Raw genomic sequence first — 9,102 nt, 5'->3', positions numbered from 1 at the left:
TGCTGCTTCTGTCTTGGGCAGGGAAAGGACTGGAATGTTCTTTCTGTTTTTTTAAGTATCTACAGGAGCTTGATGTAGAGCTGGCCTCCTGTTGGAAGTCTCAGGGAAATCAAAGACTTCAACATCTTCAGGGTAACGGCTTCTGAAACTGGACGTTTTAGCTGCCTCAGAGGAAAAAGGTAACCCGACGCCACTGCCGGCTCTGTGACCTGAAGGGACTGCAGAGGGCACCACCACCCTTCGCACCGCAAACTTGGTCTCACCAATGATGCCACTGAGCTAGTGCTTGCACCATGATCTCTGGGCACCGCACTACACTGCCACCCTGGTATCCTAGACGACCCCATGGCGCTGCCTGCACCAAGATCTGCAGACACCGCTCGGGGAGAACACTGAGCACCGCCCTGCTTCGCACCGCAGCCCTGGTTTCACCAACGCCGCTCCAAGCTGACATCAACGCCGTTACTTGCACCATGGTTTGATGGCACAGTTTGTAACTTACAGAATGCACCGCCCTGTTCCACACCGCAGCCTTGGCCCACCGACATGGACTCCAGATTGTAAACAGACACCGATGCCTGCATTGGGACCTCTGAGCCCTGCACACTGCATTGCCCTGCCATGCACTGCAGCCTTGGGTCTACCGACGACAAAGCTTTAGGAAGGACGCCGCAGCTGCTTGCACTGTGACTTGTCAGCACCACAATGCGCAACACAGCTTTGGTCTCACCGACGCAGCTGGACTACCATCACCAAGCCACTGCCTGCACTGCAACCAGAGTGCATGGCACATTGCACAGCTCTACTTCACACTGCAGCACCGAAGCCTGTGGCGCTGGCGCTCCTGACTTTAAACTCAAAGAGTTCGACCTGCAATGCGTGTGCCTTCAAGAGCCTGAAGGATACGTTACTTGCCTGTAATCCTAGTTCTCTTCCAGGGGTATCCTCATCAAAGTCATAAGCACTGAATATTCCCGCCCATGTGCAGGACCCCGGAAACAATATAAAAATATATATGCAAAAAACACATATATCTCGCTCCAAATATATGTCGCAGGCCAGCTACGGTGTCAGGGAGACCTGTAAAACAGTGCCTTTGGAAATGCAGGGCGTCGGACCTTGCAGTGAGCTCCAGAGGAGCGGCGGCGGAAGGCGTCCTGTCCGGACGTCAGTGCCAGGAGTCTTCTCTTCCAGGGGATCCTCATCAATAGTCCTAAGCACTGAATATTCCCGCCCATGTGCGGGACCCCGGAAACAATATAAAAATATATATGTAAAAAACACATGTATCTCGCTCCAAATATATGTAAATACATATATCATTTTTCTCACGCCAATGCAGCCCTAAAACCAAGGCTAGACAGTGTAAACACTTGTATATGTACAGCAATTAGAAAGGAAACAAAAACACATTAGGTCAAATAGTCCTTGAACTTTGTGTTTTAATGAGTAAAAGCACTCATAAATCTTGAAAATTGCTCATAAAAGACATTGTCAGCCATAGGCTGCATTGAAAAGTGAATAACACAGAAACTGAATGCATTTTCAGTTAAAACTGGCACCGTGCCATTAAGGCAGCCATGACCCCAGGCTTCCCATCATGCCTCAGGGGTGACAGTTAGGTCAGTTGTTCTTTGCATAACCCTGAAGTCAGGGCTAAACCACAAGTCAGATACGTATATCTCTCAATTACCTGGGGAGGCGGGTGGGTGTGCTTATGACTTTGATGAGGATACCCCTGGAAGAGAACTAGGATTACAGGTAAGTAACTTATCCTTCTCTTCCAGGGGATCCTCAATAGTCATAAGCACTGAATAGAATAGCAAGCCCATCAACCACCTGCAGGTAAATGAGAAGTACATGACCCAACTTAAAAAGACCAATCATAACAGCCCAAATTAGCTGTTAAACAGATTACGCAAGGAGGCCTGGCCTACCTGGGTATCTGCTCTCGTGTCAGAATCAAGACAGTAATGTCTGGTAAATGTATGGACGGACCTCCAGGTCGCCGCCTTACAGATCTCAGACATGGGTACATTATTGAGGAAAGCCGCAGTCGCAGCTCTCCCTCTGGTGGAATGCGCTTTGGGAGAAAACCCCAGGGGCTTCTGCGCTAGCTGGTAAGCAAGCTTAACCACATCGCTGCGGCGGCTATTCCGCCGCAGCGCTAAGGGGGCGGGCGCGCGGCGGGCCCATGCTGGTGACGGAATCGCTCCGTCACCAGCCGCGGTTGAGCTGTGCTCATGACGGAGCGGTTCCGTCATGGCCCCGCCTGCTTAACCACTTGGATGCTAAGGGTGTTCAAGGAGCTCCATTGACTTTCCATTGAAATCAATGGAAACTCCATGACGAGTTACCCTTGTCATTAGCGCTGAAGGGGTTAATAGAACGCGCCACGCAGGCGCGAAATCAGCGCCGCGCAGGCGCGTCGGAACCGCTCCGTCATCAGCACAGCGGCACCGCGGCTGATGACGGAGCGGTTCCGTCATCAGCACGGAAGGAGTTAATACATGAAACGATCCATCTAGAAATAGAACGTTTCGAGCTAGAATGACCTGTCCTGATCGATCCATAATTAACAAAGAGATGATCAGAGTGACAAATACCCTTAGACCTATCTAGATAGAATTTTAAAACTCTCTTCAGGTCTAGAGAATGCAGAGCCCTCTCAGCTGGAGTAGAGGGATTGGGAAAGAAAGGGGCAGAGAAATGGTCTGATTTACATGAAAATCTGACACCACTTTAGGAAGAAAAGATGGATGTGTCCGTAGCACCACTCTACTCAAATGGAACACCGTATAGGGTTCAGAGGAACAGAGAGCTTGAATCTCGCTCACCCTACGAGCTGACGTGATTGCCACCAAAAAAGCTGCTTTCCAGGAAAGATGTTGTAAAGTAGCTTTGTGAATGGGTTCAAAAGGTGGATCCATTAGCTTCGATAGCACCAGGTTCAACTCCCAGGGCGGAGAAGGAAAACGCACTGGAGGGTACACTTTTTTCAACCCTTGCAGGAAGTCCTTGACAGATGGCAACTGGAAAAAAGAGGTTTGAGAAGGTGACCTCCTATAAGCTGTTATAGCAGCTAGGTGCACTTTGATGGAATTAAACTTTAACCCCTTCGCTGCGGCGGCTATTCGGCCGCAGCGCTAAGGGGGCGGGTCGGCGGGTCGGCGGTCCCGTGCTCATGACGAAACCGCTCCGTCACGGCACGCGGGTGAGCTGTGCTTGTGACGGAACGGTTCAGTCACTGCCCGCCCGCTCAATAGAAAGCGCCGCGCAGGCGCGGCGGCGGGGCCGTGACGGAACCGTTCCATCACCAGCACAGCCCACCCGAGGCTCGTGATGGAACGGTTCCGTCACGAGCATGGGAGGGGTTAAACCTGCTTTAGCCAGATATAACAAATAAGGAAGAACTGCTTCTTCCTGACATAGAACTGGATTTTGATCATTCTGTATACACCACATATAGAATCGTTCCACTTGCATGCATAAGGGCCACCATGCCTCTTTTAGGATGAACATGCAGTCCTCTGGCAGCCCTAGATGTCCGTACTGTATGACCTCAGGAGCCATGCTGCCAAGCTCAGTGACGGAAGGTTGGGATGGTGAATCCTCCCGTTCGTCTTGGACAACAGGTCCGGCCTGCATGGTAGCCTCTTGTGAGGAGTCACTGACAGGTGAAGCAGGTCCGTGTACCACCATTACCTCGGCCAGTCCAGGGCGATGAGGATCATCGTTGTGCACAAGTGTGTTAACTTGCTCACCATCTTCGGAATCAACGGAAGGGGTGGAAAAGCGTACACAAATTCCCCTGACCAGTCGATCAAAAGAGCATTCCCTCTCGATCCTTGCCGGTAGAACCTGGAGGCGAAGTCTTGGCATTTTGTGTTTTGGTCGTCCGCAAACAGGTCTATGGTGGGACGGCCCCAGGATTGGAAAATTTCTCCTACCACTGCGCCGTGTAGGACCCAATCCTCCTTGTCGTCGAAATGACGGCTTGGACCGTCCGCCCTCACATTCTGCTCTCCTGGGAGGTGGACTGCTGTGATGGACAACTTGCGAGCCAGAAGCCAATGCCAGATCCGTTGTGCTTCCAGCGACAGAGTTCGTGAGCGTGTTCCCCCCTGCTTGTTCAAGTAGTACATTGAGGTGGTGTTGTCCGTCTGTACTAGAACTGAAGCTTCGTGAATCGAGGGAAGGAAAGCCTTGAGAGCTAGGTGACTGCTCTCAGCTCCAGCATGTTGATGTGGTAGGTACTTTCTTTGTGCGATTACAGACCTTGCACCTGTAGTTGACCCATGTGCGCTCCCCAACCTAGAAGGGAAGCATCCGTGATCAGTGTCTGCACAGGTGGAGGTTGATGGAACAGAACTCCCACCTGATTATTTTGTCTTTTGGTCCACCATGGAATGGAAACTCGACCTGCGTCTGAGAGAGTAATGTGATCGTCCCAGCAAGCAGATTGTTGGTCCCACTTGTCCTCCAGATCCTGCTGAAGAGGACGCATTCGAAGTCTGGCATTTGGGACCAGGAAGATGCATGATGCCATCGACCCTAGCAGGGAGGCAACTCAGAGCACTTTCTGAGCCTTGTTGCGAAGTACCAGCTGACATTTCTGGGTTATCGAAAACTGTCTCTCCTCCGAAGGAAACACTTTTCCTACTTCGGAGCGTACAGAGCTCCTAGGAAGTAAATATTCTGGGTGGGTTGAGAGACTGATTTTCCGAAGTTTACATGTAGCCTTAGTTGCTGGCAGAGCTCTATGCAAGTCTGGAACTGACTTCTTACGCTGTCTGGGGAAGGACCTTTCAAATGGGGAGAGGAGTTGGCCTAACGGCTAAGGCGCTCGACCTCGGACCTGGGTTCGAGCCTCGGTAACAACGCCAAAAAACCTCCTGTGATTCTGGGCAAATCACTTAATCTCCCTGTGCCTAAAATGAAAGTGTGTCCTCATGTAACGTAACTGGTGCTATGTAAAGCGCTCTGATACCTGATTCAGTTCGGGTCTAGTTCGCGCTATATAAAACTGCAAAAAAACAAACAAAAAAAACAGCCAATCGTCCAGGTATGGGTATATAAAGACCCCTCTGCGGCGTAGAGCGGCTGCTACCACTGCAACACACTTCGTGAACACCTGGGGAGCCGACTTCAACCCAAACGGCAGGACTTTGAACTGATAGTGGGAGGTCCCCACCCGGAACCGAAGAAATCTTCTGTGACTGGGGTGTATTGGAACATGAAAGTAGGCATCTTGGAGGTCCAGCGAGCACATCCAATCTCCCATCCTGAGATGTGGATATATTTGGTTTAGCGCCAACATGCAAAATGTTTCCTTTTTGACGCACAGATTGAGAATTCGCAAGTCCAGAATGGGTCTGTATTCTGCCTTTTGTCCCTTTTTTCTGACCAGAAAATATCGGGAGTATACTCCTTTTTCCCTTTGAGACACTGGCACTCTCTCGATGGCTGACTTCTCGAGAAGAGTGGCCACTTCTTTTTGCAGAAGGTGTAACTGATGATTCGATGTTGCCATCGGGGGAACAGGTGGAGGCTGATGACTGAAACGAAGACAGTATCCATTCTGAAGTGTAGATAACACCCATCTGTCGTTTGTGATGTTTCGCCACTCTTCCAAATGACCCGCAAGGCTTCCCCCCACTGGAGTGGTCCACGGCGCTGGAGGAAGGAAAGACTCATTGCTTTGACTGGGCTTTGCCGGTATTGTTGCCCTGGCGTTGATTCCCTCCTCCTCTGGAATTACACTTTCCTCTATACTGGGACTTTTGCTGTCCCTGCTGGTCTTGACTCTTCTGCCAGTTAGGGGTTTGAACCCGCTGTTTTGAAGAGCCCTTGTCGAAGGAGCGGTATTTCTTTTTGAATTCTTTTTTCTTTTCGAGCCCTATCGCCTTGAGTGTGTCCAGCTCCGCTTTCATGCGCTGCATCTCTTCGTCCGTGCTCGCTCTAAACAGTGAAGTCCCTGAAAAGGGCAAGTTCAGAATGTGCGCTTGGGCTTCTGGTTTTAAAGCCGTTAGGCGCAAACAGGATGATCTCCTTGCCAATATTCCATGGCCATATCCATGCGCCGCCAGGGTAGCCCCGTCCGCTGCGGCACTTATAATTTGGTTGGAGACTTGACTGCCTTCCAGAAGGATCTCCTCAAAGTCCTTACGGTCCTCTTGAGGGAGCTTGTCCACACAACGCTGTAGAGAATCCCACAGGGACCTATCGTAAAGCCCCAAAAGGGCTTCTGCATTGGAAACCTTGAGAAAAGACGCTGAAGTACTACAGACTCGTCTCCCCCACGAATCTTGCATCTTGCTGTCCTTGTACGGAGGTACAGTGGCAGAAGAGGAAACCGCACTGGACTTCTTCGCTGCTGTGATGATTATGGAGTCCGGGGGGCGGATCAGCTCTGAGAAACAGAGGGTCCTCCTCTGGAGATCTGTATTTCTTCAGGAACCTCGCCGGAACCGATTTGACCGTTGCTGGAGTGAGGAATACCTCCATCACCGGATCTATAATACCAGGCACTAACGGCAAAAGGGGTTTAGGTGCCGACCTGTGATGCAGTGTTTCAAAAATCACTGAGGTCTTAACCTGCGGAGTTGTTAAGGGAACTCCCAGTTTTAGAGCCCCTCTATCCAGTATGTCCAGAAAGGTGAAGATATCATCGATCGGAGATACCCTTGATGGCGGGGAGTCCGTCAGAGGGGGAGAGTAGTCTCTATGGGAGCGTGTCGGAGAAGAAGAGGTAGTAGGAGATCTTTGTTCTCTCCTCCTGCTCCTAGATCTTGATCTACGCCTGGTGGATCGAACCCTGGAGCGTGATCTTTCCCTACGGCGAACCGGGGAGCGTGATCTTTCTTTGGACTTCACCGGAGAGCGAGACCGTTCTCTAGGCCTAGAGATCGGCTGCTGCAATCGAGCCGCTGTCTCCTTGTCTGTAGCCCAGTGATGTAGCGGTGCATACCATTGCGGAGACAGTCTGACGGCAGGAGTCTGCTGTGCGGCGTCCCTCACTGGAGAGCGTGCAGGTGTTACAACCTTTTGCTTATGTGGAGTAGGTGAAGGAGAATGCCTTGATCCTTCGCCGCCCGACGTATAAATGATCACATCAGGGCCGGAAGATGAACCTGATAAGGAAGACAGGCTCACAGGAGAAGCCGTGCGACTGTGAGAACCACGATTTTCTGGAGTTCTCTTCCTCTTGGCAGCGTGACTGATGCTCACTGGAGAGCCCTGGTCACCTTTCGCAGCTGAAGCTGTTCTTGAGGACCTCTGAGATGTAGGCCCATGACTCGAAGACGGAGCCGCCTCGACGTCTCGGTGTGTTGTGCCACCACTGGCTGAGGCTTCGCCCGATGAATGATGAATCTGTGGAGACTGCGCTGGAGTCCCATGTCTCGACGTCGAACCCCGGTGAGATGACGTCGACGGAGACCTTCTCGACGTCGAGCGCCAATGACTGGACGCCGACAGAGGATGCTTGGATGCTGAATGCCCTCGACTGGACTGCGATGGATGTCTCTATGTCGAACGTAGATGACGGTGAATGCCTCGAGCGTCGATGGTGAGACACCGACGGAGGATGCCTCGACGTCGATGGCCTGGCGACGTCAGAGGATGCCTCGACGTCGAGCGTCGATGATGGGACGCCGACGGAGAGTGCCTCGATGTCGAGCGTCGATGATGGGACGCCGACGGGGGATGCCTCGACGTCGAACGCCGATGACTAGGCGTCGACGGAGGCTTCGACGTTGAAGACTGGACCGGAGGCTTCGACGGCGGAGGTTTCGACATCGAGCTGCCATGCTCCAACGGCAACCTCTCTGTCGACGCTGCACGTCGCCCGGTTGACGGCAGCGGAGTTACCTTGACTCTCGACGCTGAAGACTTCACCGCCGAGGGGAGTTGACTCGTCGTCGGTGGTACCTTCGAAGCCAATCCCGACGCCGAAGGAGAGCGCGTCCTCTGCTTTTTCTGTCTCTTTGGAGACCTACCTCTCTCAGAAAGTCCATAAATTCTGATTTTTTCTCTGTCCTTGAGAGTTCTACTTGACAAGGACTTGCAGGGATCACAGCTTTCTGCAGAATGAGAGTCAGGAAGACAGAGGATACACACAGGATGTGTATCAGTCTTCGCTTTCTTCTTCCCACAGGAAGGGCAGGGATCAAAAAGCGAAGGCATTTTGACAAAAAATATACCTTTTTTGAGCCCAAAAAAGGTAGCACTAGCTCTCTAAGGCTAAAAGCCGTCGAGTGAATACAAAAATTGAAAGAAAACACCAAATATTTTTGACAGAAAGTCAAAAAAAGGTGGGAGCTGTTTAACCAGGGTCCTGACTGAAAGAGCCGGAAAGAACAACTGACCTGTCACCCCTGAGGCATGACGGGAAGTCTGGGGTCATGGCTGCCTTAAAGGCACGGTGCCAGTTTTAACTGAAAATGCTTTCAGTTACTGTATTATTCACTTTTCAATGCAGCCTATGGCTGACAATGTCTTTTATGAGCAATTTTCAAGATTTATGAGTGCTTTTACTCATTAAAACACAAAGTTCAAGGACTATGACCTAACGTGTTTTTTGTTTCCTTTCTAATTGCTGTACATATACAAGTGTTTACATTGTCTTGCCTTGGTTTTAGGGCTGCATTGGCGTGAGAAAAATGATATATGTATTTACATATATTTGGAGCGAGATACATGTGTTTTTTACATATATATTTTTATATTGTTTCCGGGGTCCCGCACATGGGCGGGAATATTCAGTGCTTATGACTATTGATGAGGATCCCCTGGAAGGGAAGACTCCTGGCACTGACGTCCGGACAGGACGCCTTCCGCCGCCGCTCCTCTGGAGCTCACCGCAAGGTCCGACGCCCTGCATTTCCAAAGACACTGTTTTACAGGTCTCCCTGACACCGTAGCAGGCCTGCGACACCGCAGTTAGACAGAACTTTTGAATTTTTTGTTCCCAGCGCCTTGATAGTCCCGGTGCCATTGACTTCAAGGAACTGTATATAAAGTCTATTTTTCCTTCATTGGTATTCCGGATTATAGTATGGTGGATTTTTATTGTTTTGGTCTTGTTTTACACAGATAAAC

The sequence above is a fragment of the Lissotriton helveticus genome, chromosome 11 (assembly GCF_964261635.1).
Source record: "Lissotriton helveticus chromosome 11, aLisHel1.1, whole genome shotgun sequence".
NCBI lineage: Eukaryota > Metazoa > Chordata > Amphibia > Caudata > Salamandridae > Lissotriton > Lissotriton helveticus.
The sequence above is the reverse complement of the archived record's forward strand: the minus strand, read 5'-3'. Positions refer to the sequence as shown.